General features: G+C 39.0%; 1 long non-coding RNA gene across 1 annotated transcript; it reads right to left on the minus strand.

Annotated features, from left to right (window-relative positions):
- Nucleotides 1-6,989: 6,989 nt before the first annotated feature.
- Nucleotides 6,990-9,882, minus strand: LOC309356624. Its single transcript, XR_014162877.1, has 2 exons — nt 9,629-9,882; nt 6,990-7,557 (listed from the first exon to the last, which is right to left on the minus strand). It is a non-coding gene; the product is annotated as an uncharacterized lncRNA (long non-coding RNA).
- Nucleotides 9,883-13,421: the final 3,539 nt, after the last annotated feature.

The raw sequence follows: 13,421 nt of genomic DNA on the forward strand, positions 1-13,421 counted from the left end.
TTTCCACTGGACTCAACATGGAACTGAATAAAACCAGAGTGCTTTGCCAAAGGGCCATCTCAAGTGTTCACACTTCGGTGGAAACAAGTGTTTGAACCCGGTTCTGTTTCTACATAGCATCTAGTAGGTTTAATGGTCTAGTTTTCACTCAGCTTTCATAACCTTGCTTTCCCACCCCCAGCTCCCTAAAACTATTTTAAATTGCAGTAAATTCTTTATCTCTATTCATTGTTTGTATTTTTTATTTCAGTTTCGCATTTACTCTTAATTATAAACCTAGCAGTTCAAGAGGAGTATTATTTATTATTTATCCTGCAATGTCAGCTGATTTGTATTTTACCCATGAATTATCTAGAAGCATTAAATTATATACCTTCATAGGTAGTCAACAAGACTCCGTAGAGATTGCCCACAATGTGCCTACGAGCTAATTTGTTTACTGAAGATTTGTCAACTTTATTACATCCCCCCCCAATACGCTAGCTGGATTTGCTTAAAGCTTGCTATTTAATTTTTTTGTTTCAAAGAACAGCAGCAGAATGCATGGACTCATTTTTTTATTTTTTTTGGAGGGGTGTATGTGTGTGCAAAAAGTACTACCACTGACCCAAACAACACTGCCCATCTAAACATCTGCAAAACTAAGACAGAAGTGACTTTCAAAATATGTGGCTTTGTTGCATGTATTATTTTGATTCATTAAGATGCTAGCTGCAGGAGTGAGTTGTCAAGCAAGCAGTATGTGGGTGGCTGCAATGGCAGTGCGTAGGTTTGTATGGAAAACAAGCATGGCACTGTGAACAGTTTGTTTCAGCCTATGGGTACCTGTGTTTAACACATGTTAGAAATCTAGTGAAAACCTTGTCACATGCACCCCTTATACTGGAGCAAAATCAAGCCACCTAGTCTCTCTGATGCAGCTTAATTGAGTGACAGACAGTGTCAGTACTGCCGGAAGAACACCCGGTACAGACCCACCCCTCTCCCGCCCCCCTTTCTGGAGCAATTTGTCCATATGACAAAAATATCCTCCCCAGCTTGGCATCAGGGCCCTTGGCTAACCAAATGTGCTTCCACAACTGCTATCATTTAATGGGGAAGGATATGATTGGCAGCTTTCATTATTAATTCAAAATGTGTTATTATATGCAAAATGTTGTGGGTTTTTTTGTTTTTTTTGCAAGAGCTGGTAGAGGGAAATAGTGATTTTTTTAAACATGTGAGAAAAGCATATACACAGACTACTCTATAGGCTGCCGACATGAAATGCATTTCCTTTCATATCACAAAGGTTCAGAATATTCCATGTATCTGTTTCCACGGTTGTTCACTAAAACTGTGAGCTCAGTTGCTCTCAGGTACAGATCCTCCTTCTTAAGAAGAATCACACCAAATATTAATTTTTGCCCTATATATTTGCATGCAGAACTCTTAAAATTGAAGCTTCTTTGGTAATGACTGAAAGGACATGGTTTGTTTTCAGTATGTTTTATTTAAAATTTGACCTATCATCACTTTACATGCTGCATCATGAAATGTTAGAGAAGATAACTCTACTGGTCCAAGCGATGCATCACATGGTATAAGAAGCCTCTATGCTGCTTTCCATTCAAGTGAATCTCAAAGCAGCTTACTAACAGTAAGTAAATTTATATAGGATTGAGCCGCAGGCGTTACTGAACGAGCCTCAGTATTTCTTTCAGCATGCCCCAAAATCTTTTTAAAAACAAAAAACAAAAACAGGTCGCAGTTGAAGACTCTGCATATAGAAGATGCTTCTATATGTATTGTAACAAGTAACAACTTTTTAAAAAATATACCAGTGGTGCCCCTTTTACCTTAGGGCATTTGAACAGGCTTAACTGAATGCTTATTACTGTGTTACTTAAATGATATATCAGTCAAAATACGTTGGTCTGCTAACTAAAACTTTCTGAGTTGTGTGATTCTTCTGAATTGGTTAATGAATTAATTCAAATAAATATTTGAATTTGATTCAACAAAGTTGAGAATTGTTGGTGCAAAATTATTGTTCTGTTTCTGCTCCCCAATAACCGAGCATCCATATTTTATCTTATGATATTTATATGGTGATTTATATTTGAAAAATTCAGAGCAATGTATAGGGATAATTTATTGTGGGTGTCTCAATTGTGCAGGCCCTTTTCCAGATGGCCACAACTGAACGGCTGCAACATCACAAGGTGCAGAGTGGCAGCCAGTACAGTTCCTTTAGTAGGGGTGTTGCATACTCTCTGTAGGTTGCTTTACTGAACAACATAGCAACTGCATTCTGTACAAACTGCAGCTTCCGAACAACCTTAAGGGCAGCCCCACACAGATAGCATTGCAGTAATCCAATCTTCAGGTTGTCGCTGCATGGGTCACTGTGACAAAGCTCTCCCTGTCTAGGAGCAATCAAAGCTCGTTTACCAACCAAAGCTGGGGAAAGCTAATTAGGTTTAAGTGCTATGTTTCAGACCTGTATTATAACAACTCAAAAGTTTATCCATTTAAGCTGGTTCTGAAGGGCTGGATGCAAATATTCATTGCTCCTACGGATCAGCTGTATTGGGGTGGGGGGAGTGTGTGTGTGTGTGTGTGTTTAGGTTGGAAAGAACTGAATAAACCCCACCCCTCACTATCCCAGCCTTCCAGACTCATTCCCATGATTCTTTCCCTCTAATTCATCATTATGTTCTTCCTATACTCTTTCTCCCTCACTCTTTCTCCATTGCTTTTGGTCTCTCTTGTATAGTCTTGGCTTCTTAAAAGTTTGTTCCCTTGGGTTTTCCAGCTCTGTACATCCTACACCCCAGGAAATATGCAATTCATAGCTGTTTTCCACCCATACCTCGCTGCTACTGTTATATTTGGCAAATATAGTCTTCAAAGAGTAACTCTGGTGTGGGTTTTTTGGGATAGTTTTTGCAGCAATCATTGCGGCAAACAACTTGTAACTTGAGTGTGAAAAATTCCAATACAATAAGTATTTGGAACTGATTGTTGTCTTACAAATCATTCAGAGTCTAGTCCCCTATTAGTGCTGGATGGCAGAACTAAGTAATCCCCATTATCATGAATAGTGGTTAAACACACAAATCCCTCCCCTCCAGAGCCTCAAAGGATTGAAATTCATTTAAAGGAATTGCTTTTGCCATCAGGTTGTGCTTTTTTTCTACACTGCTGCTGACCTATGAAAGATGAGGTGGAATAACCTAATATTGATGGTATAAAGAAGACAAGGGGGTCTGATGATGCTTCTATGTTAGTCAATAGAATGTGAAGTTGTAAGACAGTGATTGTCACTGGAAGTTATTAGACCACTCAAAATCATTTAATTCTTCGGAATCAAAATGGATAACGCTCTCTCTGGATTATTATTATTATTTTAAAAAAACTTTTCTCCCCATTGAGAAATACTCCAAGCGGAAAGCCGGGGAGTTGTTTGTCCTCTTCTTGATATTACTGCTGCTCAAGTAGTTTTTATAAGTTGTAGACTTCAGATGCTACACTTCAAAGAATCCCAGATGGAACTCTGCCTTGCTGCATGCCAAGAAAAGGAAGTTTTACTTTAGTCCACAATGGATTGATTGGCCTAGTGCAAAAGGTCACTAAACACTACACATGCCTGCTTGGGGCCAAAGCTTAGCAGTGAAATCCTGCCAAGCAGGATTAAGAGATCTATTCTCTCTTCAGTATGCATGCATAACTCTCCTTAGCATCAAGCATGCATGTTAAGAGAAGAATAGACCCCTAAGTGTGCAACAGGATCTTGCAATGTGTCAGATAGTTTGTTTGACACAAGGAAATTCTAGTGAAGAGTGTGTGTGTTTTTTTAAAAGGTCCCTAGAAAAGAAAACAAGAAGAAATAGATGAAAGAACAAATACTTTTTTCAGTTCAAATGGCCTAACAACAACAACAACAACAACAAAAACAACAACTCCTCTGGGCGGTTTCCAGCTCATATAAAAACATAATAAAACATTAAAAACTTCCTGATACTGTACATAAAATAATAGGAAAGTCATGCATCCTTCCTGAAAACAGCTTCCATGTGGCTTCGTAATGCTTTTTATAGTGGGCAAGGCCCATTGGGTTTGTGAATCACTGGCTTTATACGATTCCTTTATTCTCCCAAAGTTCCTGTACATATACGGTATGAGTTAAAATGCATTCCAAGCTCTCTCAGGGTAAAGGGGTTGGGGTTGGGGTTGGGTTGGAAGGGACATAGGGGCTTCTCAATTGGCTTCTGCCATGGGGTTGGGTCTCTTGCTGGCAGACCAAGCGAGAAATCTAGAATTTGAGTTATGCCAGGCTTGAGCTGAAATAGAGAAAGTTAAGAAAGAACTGTCCCCCATCTTCTTCCCTGACCGACACAAGTCAGCAGAGTTTGACTTACGTTCTTCCACAGCCCCACTTTAAGATTGCTGTGCCTGATTCACAGCTCTCATGCCCAGATGCAAAGAATTGCTTGCACTGTCCTAGAGAAATTTGACACAATTTTTCTGAATCGCTGACCTTCGTGTCATAACACAAACTATTTTGGATTTGGACTGTACTTCTCACCTTGTGTCAGAATGGGCATATTTGTTATACTTCTCAAGGGCAACATACTCATAGGCGTTGTAGTATGCTAGAGTCCATTTTTGCCAAGTTGCAATGTATGGCAGTGGTGTCTACAGTGGTACCTCAGGTTACAGACACTTCAGGTTACAGATGCTTCAGGTTACAGATTCCGCTAACCCAGAAATAGTACCTCGGGTTAAGAACTTTGCTTCAGGATGAGAACAGAAATTGTGCAGCGGCAGCGCAGCAACAGCAGGATGCCCCATTAGCTAAAGTGGTGCTTCAGGTTAAGAACAGTTTCAGGTTAAGAATGGACCTCCGGAACAAATTAAGTTCTTAACCTGAGGTACCACTGTATTTGGATTAAGGGTTAAATTTCAAGTTCACATGATCAAACATGTTTTGAGAATTTGGGCTGAAGGAACCTGAACAGAGTTTGGCAGGAGCTTCAAGCCAACTTGCAGTCCCACCAAATTTTATTGTGTCTTTCCAAAAGAGCTGAAAGTGGGCAGAGTAAGACTAAAGTAAAGCATGAGTAGCATTTTAATTTGGGCACATTAGTGAAGCTTTAACGTATGTGAAACTCTGCACAGTTCCACAGAGCTCTGGTTTTTAATATGCCAGTGTCCTTGAGTGAATCAACTCAGAATTGGGAAGGGCAGTATTTCATATATAAAAAATTCAGAATAACAGGCACTTGTAAAATGCCAATGTGAAGAAACATGCATTGCCTTGATGGAGAAACACGATGTCTCACAATTTTATTCCAAATTTATCTCCACACCCACATTTCCACAAAAATGTGTATATTCCCCAAGAACAGCATATTATGAGTCATATATATGTGCAGGGTGCAATCCTAAAGTTGGAGGCTGGGGTGGAGATGGACAAAAACAGTATAATAACAGATCCAACGCTGATGGTCTGTGCCAACAGGGTGGAGGTGAAGGCAAAATAATGCCCTGTATTCCTCCATCCATTTACAGCAGGCAAACTTTTTCAGCAGGGGGCCGGTCCACTGTCCCTCAGACCTTGTGGGGGGGCGGACTATATTTTTTGGGAAATGAATGAATTTCTATGCCCCACAAATAACCCAGAGATGCATTTTAAATAAAAGGACACATTCTACTCATGTAAAAACACGCTGGTTCCCGGACTGTCCGTGGGCCGGATTTAGAAGGCGATTGGGCCAGATCTGGCCCCCAGGCCTTAGTTTGCCTACCCATGATTTACAGGCTTTTAAAACCAGCTATTCAAATTGTTTCCCCTTTCAATGGAAACAACAAACAATAAAAGCTTTTTTTGTATAGGCAACATAGACCTCAATTGCATGTAATGCTAAGCCATTGTTTCTCATTTTGTTCATGGGCTTGTTTTCCCTTCCTCTTCTCCCCTACTACAATCTCCGCTGCTTTGGATAAAATAGCAAATGGTGAGTAATAGAAAATGTAAGTGGCTGTTTCATATCTCCCCCACATGGCTGTGCTGGATCAGAATAGAGAAACGGAGTGAATGACCCCAAGACAGCACTAAACTATGATATGTCTAAATGCAGCCATAGAATCCCCAAGAACCAAGCCTATGGGGAGGTAGTATAGTTTATACCAGGTGGTCCACTTGTTTCTGGATGTGGGTAGATAATTTTATTTTATTTTAGTTTTTTTTTTAAAAAAAACCTTCCCTTTCTGCACATTAAATAATACTTGAAAGACCTTATGCATTTTTTTAAAAAAAATACTGGCAAATACAAGTTAGATTCTGTAATAGATAGATAGATAGACATTCCTCAGAATGTCATGCCACAAGTCCTGCTTGTTCGAAATTTATGAAGACTACTTGAATACTCAAACACTGAAAATGTGAGAGCTTTTAACATGACTAAAATGGAATAGTCGCAGATTAGAGTAAGAGTTGTCCTACAATTTTAGCTGCAACGAGACCACGTTTGATTGATTTTTACCCCCATTAATCCTCATTTATAGCATTCCACAAATCTATCATTTTTACTGCTGCTGTATCGTTTACTTTTTACAGACATACATTTCTGAAATAAAAACGATACATACATTTTTTTAAAAAAAGCAAAATAATTAGCATTTGTGACTGAATCCCATTTTAAATAGTATTTATTTGGTTATCACTAACCATAGCTTGATGAGGACTACTATGTATTTGCTATTCTTGTGAGTTTGAAAGTATTTCTCTTCTTCTTCATACATGCTAAACTTAGTTGTGGTGGGGAACTGGTGTCAGTGTATCAACCCAACCCCAACCCCCCCAAAAAAAAATCCCAGAAAGGAAATAACTTTGAAGCGTATTTATAAAAAATATTTACTATTCAAAAGCCACACACAAAGCATGATAAAATCAAATAAAGCAGAAGAAAAATATAACCAATAATCCAAATGGAAAAGAAGCATTTCAGAAGCAACTTTTATTAATTAATGTATTAGAAAATTTGAGTGTTGTACAGAATAAAATTAAAATAATACAAATAATATAAATAGATCATAAGAGTTTTTCAGGTGCTATCATAAAATCATACAATAATAATAATATACAATTCATCATATTATAAAATATTTGTGATGTAAAATGGACAATCACATAGTAATACAATCATCATATTATAATATTGGCAATAATACAGTCTTCACAGTAATTGACTGTATTCACAAACCAACCCTGGTGGCCCTAAAATGTTTGGATGCACCGGTAGGTTTTCAGAATGTGCTGGTTAAAAGCAAAACCAGCAATCAACTATAGGAAAGCTCTTTCAAGCAGCTAACTTTTCATTAAATATTGAGAGAAGTGCAAGATCTTGTAAGGTGGGCATGACTGGGCAGGAAGTTCCAAAGAGTTAGTTCACCTGCTGAGAAGGTCTTGCTCCCCACCAATCCTGCCTGTGAGAACATCTGCTTAGGAAGCAAACTGCCGCTGCCCAAGTTGAGCAAAGTTTTGAGCATGTACATCAGGCTGCCGTTCAGCTGTGATGGGAAATATCATCAGGGACAATAACAACAATCAGACACGTATCTATGAAAAAGCTATGACTTCTAGAAGTTTTATAATTGGGAAAGCATGCCATCATCCTTCAGTCATTTTGAATTTTTGTTCTTTTAGTCTTGTTCATGTTTTAAATTACCTTCCTTTTTTTTTCCTTTAAAGGCTAAGATGGTTTACCTATCACTGCTGCAAACCCCTTTAAAGGCTAAGATGGTTTACCTATCACTGCTGCAAACCCCACATTCTCACCAAAAAATAAAGTGACGAGCTGTGGCATTGTTCCAATGGGCAATGCCACAGCTGCCACATCATGCTCTGGATTGGTAAGAATTTCATATTTTAATGTGGTAGAATCTACACTTTGGAACTCCTTTTCTAATGACGTCAAGAAGAAACCTTTGCTGTACACTTTTTAGAAACTCCTGAAAAATGCTTTGTTTAGGCAAACCTATCCAGACTTGCCTAATGTTGGTGTGCGTTTTAAGATGCTTTTTTTTAGCTCATCAATGATTTAAATTATTTTCTGGAATTATTGTTTTAAACCATTTTCACTGACAATTTCATTAGGTGAGGTTTTCTTTTTCCAAACTGCTTTGAGGTTTTATATTTTCAATCAAGTGGTTCTGTACGTTTTGTGAAATAATAATAAATGAACTTTTGATAGAAATCAGTTTTAGTTCTGTGTGTCAGGGGGTCTCTGTGTGCGGGACCGTGGCACTACAATTCTAACCACATCTACTGGGAATTAGACTTATTTGGGTGTGAGACCCATCAGCTTAGTTTGGTATGGTGTGGCAGCAATGTGGTAAAATGCAATCGGGAGTAACAAATGTTCTTATACCAAGAGTTTGAGAGTTAGGCGATGGACTGTCCTCTCTATCAAGTGAGGCCTAAACAAAAACATTTTTAGGAGGCACCCGAAAGAGTACAGTGAAGCTGCTTTACTGACATCAATAGGCAGGGAGTTCCATAGTGCTGTCACCCTAAAAGATCATAGAATTGTAGAATTGGAAGAGAGTAATCACCAATTTCTTACCAATGTGGAATGAGTATTACGTGGCATGTGTAACAGTACCAATTCCACAGATCAAAGCAGTTGAGTAGGCATATATGGTGGTAAGGTAAATTGGTCCCATGCTGCTGAGAGCTTTATATATTAATAGGAACACCTTAAACTGGGTGCAGGACCAAATATAGACAACCCACTCCCAAATATAGTCTCCACCCCCATCGTTCAGCCCGGACACTGAGATCCAGCGCCGAGGGCCTTCTGGTGGTTCCCTTATTGCGAGAAGTGAGGCTACAGGGAACCAGACAGAGGGCCTTCTTGGTAGTGGCGCCCGCCCTGTGGAACGCCCAGAACGCCCTCCCATCAGATGTCAAAGAGATAAACAACTACCTGACATTCAGAAGACATCTTAAGGCAGCCCTGTTCAGGGAAGTTTTTAATATTTAACGCTGTACTGTTTTTAACACTTTATTGGGAGCCGCCCAGAGTGGCTGGGGAAACTCAGCCAGATGGGCGGGGTATAAATAAATTATTATTATTATTATTATTATTATTATTATTATTATTATTATTATTATTACTACAGTGCTGATCTCTGAGCAGAGCTGTTCTATGCTGATAGGGTCTTTACTCTTGCCTCAGCATTATGCACTAACTGTTCCTTCCAGATCAAGTGGAAGGGAAGCCCCACATAGACCACATTGCAGTAATCTAGTCTTGAGGTAACCAATGCATGAAATACTGTGGCCAAGCTTTCCAAGTCCAGGAATGGCTGTAGCTCTTGTACCACGTGGTAAAATTGCAGACAAAGACCATGACCCTCAAAATACTTATTCTCAAATAGTACTGGTGGCTTCTACTCAAAACTTTAAGCAAACCTCACCTTTGCTATATGGCTCCAGCTACTGCTTGATTATTTTAAATGTGCAAAAATAGCATTAAAGATCATCCCTTCTGCAATAGCTCTTAACAAAGGGAGCCTAGCTGGAAAGTCACTACCCTATTACCCCCTAGGGTCTATGGAGTCAGTATGCAGTACTTACCCATGGAATTCTGTCACAAAGTGCCACGTTCCTTCTTGTCTTATCCCTTGACACGTCCTGCCACCTTTTCCCAAACTGCATAACACAGTGATTCAGAATGCAAAGGAAGTCGGGGGGGGGGGTTCTTCATGTACCTGGGGGGAAAGTAACAACGACATAGGCCCTGAAACAAGTGATGAGAAATATCTGGAGAAATCCAGAACGATCATAATTGCAGCTGAAGAAGTCCCCTGCTTTTTCTTTCCTTTTCTCCTCTCTCTCTCTCCCCCTCTCCCTCTCTCTCTCTCTCTGTTTCTCACGCAAAGCAAACATTTGGTGCTTGAGTTACTGAACATCTTTGAAGGGCCCATGAAGTGTGAGAATTTCTGAAGGGAATCTTTCCATCCAAGTGACTGAGAACATTCCAACTGTGGGGGGTGTCCTAGCCCTTCTTCTCTCACCACCTGTTTCTTGGGATTATTTTTGTTTGTTTGGGCTTTTTTGAACAAAAAGTAAAAACTGCGCAAAAATACAACTTTATCGGAGGCTTCAATTTTGGTAACAAATCTTGTCGACCTTTCCCAGTCCTTGCGAGTGAAGATTGTAGGTTTCTGGGCTACAGTGAACTGCTGTTCCATCCTTTTCTCTAATTTTCAAATTAAGCAATAACAACACCTAATTATTCCTATTAATTATACTTTCCTCACTCTCTACTGACTCTGATAATTATTTTTGTTTTTTAAAATAACTATCCTTGCACTTATGTCATAAAATTTTCTGCCTTTTTCCCTTTTATAATATTTGTATTCAAGACAAACAACAGGAGGTTGAAATCAGGCCATTTAAAAGAAACATCTGCTGACATTTATTCATATGCTACATGTTCCACTTTCATCATTGAATGTAATGATAAACACACATTCCAGTCAATAATGGCAGTTCCCAGCCAAGCTTTACAAATGGTCTCTTTAACACCTAAATTGACAGCTCGGGAGAATTTCAGATAGAAGCTAAATATGGTACTTTTGGACACTCTTTGCCTAAGTCTAGAATGACTGGGAAGCATTAATGAGAATGTGCATTGTATACTGGCAGTAACTTGACATGCATGGGTAAAATGTTCCAGAATTTACTGTTTTATAAAGTGGGGTGGGGGGCAGAAAAAAATTGCACTCCAATACAGTATTTGGGAGCAGGAGAGGGGGAATAGAGTGCAGTATTCTGATTAAGGAAACATATGGTAGTCTCTTTAAGCACAAAATCTCTGTATATATTAAAGTAAAAACCCGACATCTTATTTAAATTTCCAAAACAAATGTTGCTCTTGGATAAAGTCACATTACTTTTCATTGGTTCCTTAAATCGTAATATACTATTGTTGTTATGTAAGCACTAGGGTAACAAAGAAAAACAATTTCTTACCTGTATCAGGTCTTGGTATCTCTTTCCTATGGAATATATAGCTAGATAGTGCACTATTTTAAAATGAATATCTCTTGCAGTATGCATAAGATTTAAGCATATCCTAGTATGACCTCTTTAAGTGTCCCCCCCCGATACTGCAAACAATGATTTATCTGATTTTTAATATATATCCTTTTACATTTTAGTATAGGTTGCTTAACCTTCTTATAGCTGAATTTTAAAATAATTTCAAGTCATGCAGAAAAATCACCAAACTCCTTCATGCTTGAATAATTTTTCCTTTAAAAATTCTGGTGAAGTTCAAAACAGGTCATTCGCTACATAACGAGTTTAAAAAAAACACAAAAAACCCTGCCCCTGCATGTTTAAAAATAATGAATATAAAAAAAGTAATTTTAGGATCACAAAGTTATTTTGCACCGCATAACAAAAATTGTCAGCTGAGGAAGACATATTACAGACCTGAAGCCCTTGGATTTAGAAAATTACTGAAATAATTAATGCTGAAGTTATTACTTGAAGTGAATTTTAAATGGATGATAAATAGCAACACAAGAGTTTCATTTTCTAATATTTTTATCTTTCTTGAGAATCTCTTTGCTAATGAACAAGAAGCTATCGATCATGATAATGATTATGGACGTACTATGACATACTTGATAAATAACAAATACCAATTAGAGTCCTTTTACACATATTAAAGTTGTTAAAAAATTATCTTCAAGTTCCTTGCAAATCAGAATGGTCAACATGTATTCAGAGATAGACTAGAAGTTCTACAAGAGAGTGACACTTGCAGCCCCACAAACCTGCAGCCAAAATAATGGAACTTACTTCGAGGTGAATATGTATAGGGTAGGAGATGGCTTAGGAATGCAGTATTAGTGACCAAATCCTCAATCCAGATGAATATTATTTAAATAGGTGTTTCTGAATTTAAGGTGATTTATTGTACTGTTCAAATCAATTATATTTAATCCTGCCACTCAGATTTGACAGTAAGAGAATGCGACCTGAAGACTGAAATCCCTTCAGTTCAGGCATGTTGGGTGTTTATTTTCCGTGTTAAAGTGAGGTGCAGCATCTATAAGTTTTTCCTTCCTACCGGACCACAAAATTAGAAAATTCCATATGAGATAGCAGCAGAAATGTTATCCTATGCTTGGAAAGAGAAGTAACATACAATGGAGGCAAGCACGCCATTGGGGGAATAACTTTTTAAATGCTAGAAATCTACTTTTAACTAGCCTATACAGGCTTTTTTGTATATTAAATTTCAAGCACAATATGCACCTTGACTGAATGTGTAAGGGAGATGTCAAAACTGTAGTGCTGCCCATATCCTCTGTCATTCACCATTGCTTCTGAACACAGCCTCCAGACACAAACCATAGAGACACTTAAAAAAAATTATGGTCAACATGTGGAGTTTGAACCTGGGCCAGTGGGTGCAATCCAGATTCATCTATAGCCATGCTTAGTCACCATGCAAATGATGTCTAAACAGAATATACTGCTTCCAAATTGCAGCGGTCTGGCAAAAGTTCATGTGATTCTCAGAATGTCCTGAATGAGCCACGTTCTAACTCCTGGAAGGATGAGCAAGATCCTAGACATAGGAGAACGGAAAGGTGGCAAACACCTGCTATGCATGTTCTGGTAGCCTTTAAACATGTTTTGTGAGGTGTTGAGGTCTGGATGCATTATGCAAAAAGACACTGGACTGTCTACAGTGATGGCTTTGTGCAAGTATTTCTGTTTCCTCAGGACGAGACACCTGATTTCACCAATCTCCCTGGCCTTCTACAACTGTCTGTGAAATATGCCCTTCTCTTCCAGAAGGTCCCCCAACCCTCAAGTTGAGCTTTTGCATCCCCCTGTTGAGGTCCTCAAGCAGTTGCCTCTGTTGACAATCACAATTCAAGGTCTTTTCACCTATAGAGGGCAAGGATACTCACTGTCCCCAATAACGTATGGCGTAGCTGCCATTGCATTTCATGCTAATCAGAACAGCCCAGGCATACAGGGTGCTTCTACAGATCATAAAATGAGAATCGTTAGTAAACTGCTTTACAACTTTTAGTAAACTGCTTTACAACAGTATAAATACATGATGTCCTTTGGAGAGCCTGGGTTTGCTGCCATCTGCAGAGGAGGCATCCGATTCTAGGAAACCGTAGTCCACCCTCATGTTCAGGCTCCTGATCAGTTGCTGCCATCTGCTGAGCTGCCCACAGCTCTCCCCAGCTTTTGCTGAAGCTCTCTGCTCCACCAGAAGGTCAAGGGGAGGAGCTGGCATGCCATTTCCCCCTGCTGAAGTGGCTGAAGTTGAGGTACCAACCCCAGTTCCTACCATAGAGCACTTTGCTGTAATGTGTTTGGAAGATTA

This window comes from Podarcis melisellensis, assembly GCF_964234715.1.
Source record: "Podarcis melisellensis genome assembly, chromosome: 1".
NCBI lineage: Eukaryota > Metazoa > Chordata > Lepidosauria > Squamata > Lacertidae > Podarcis > Podarcis melisellensis.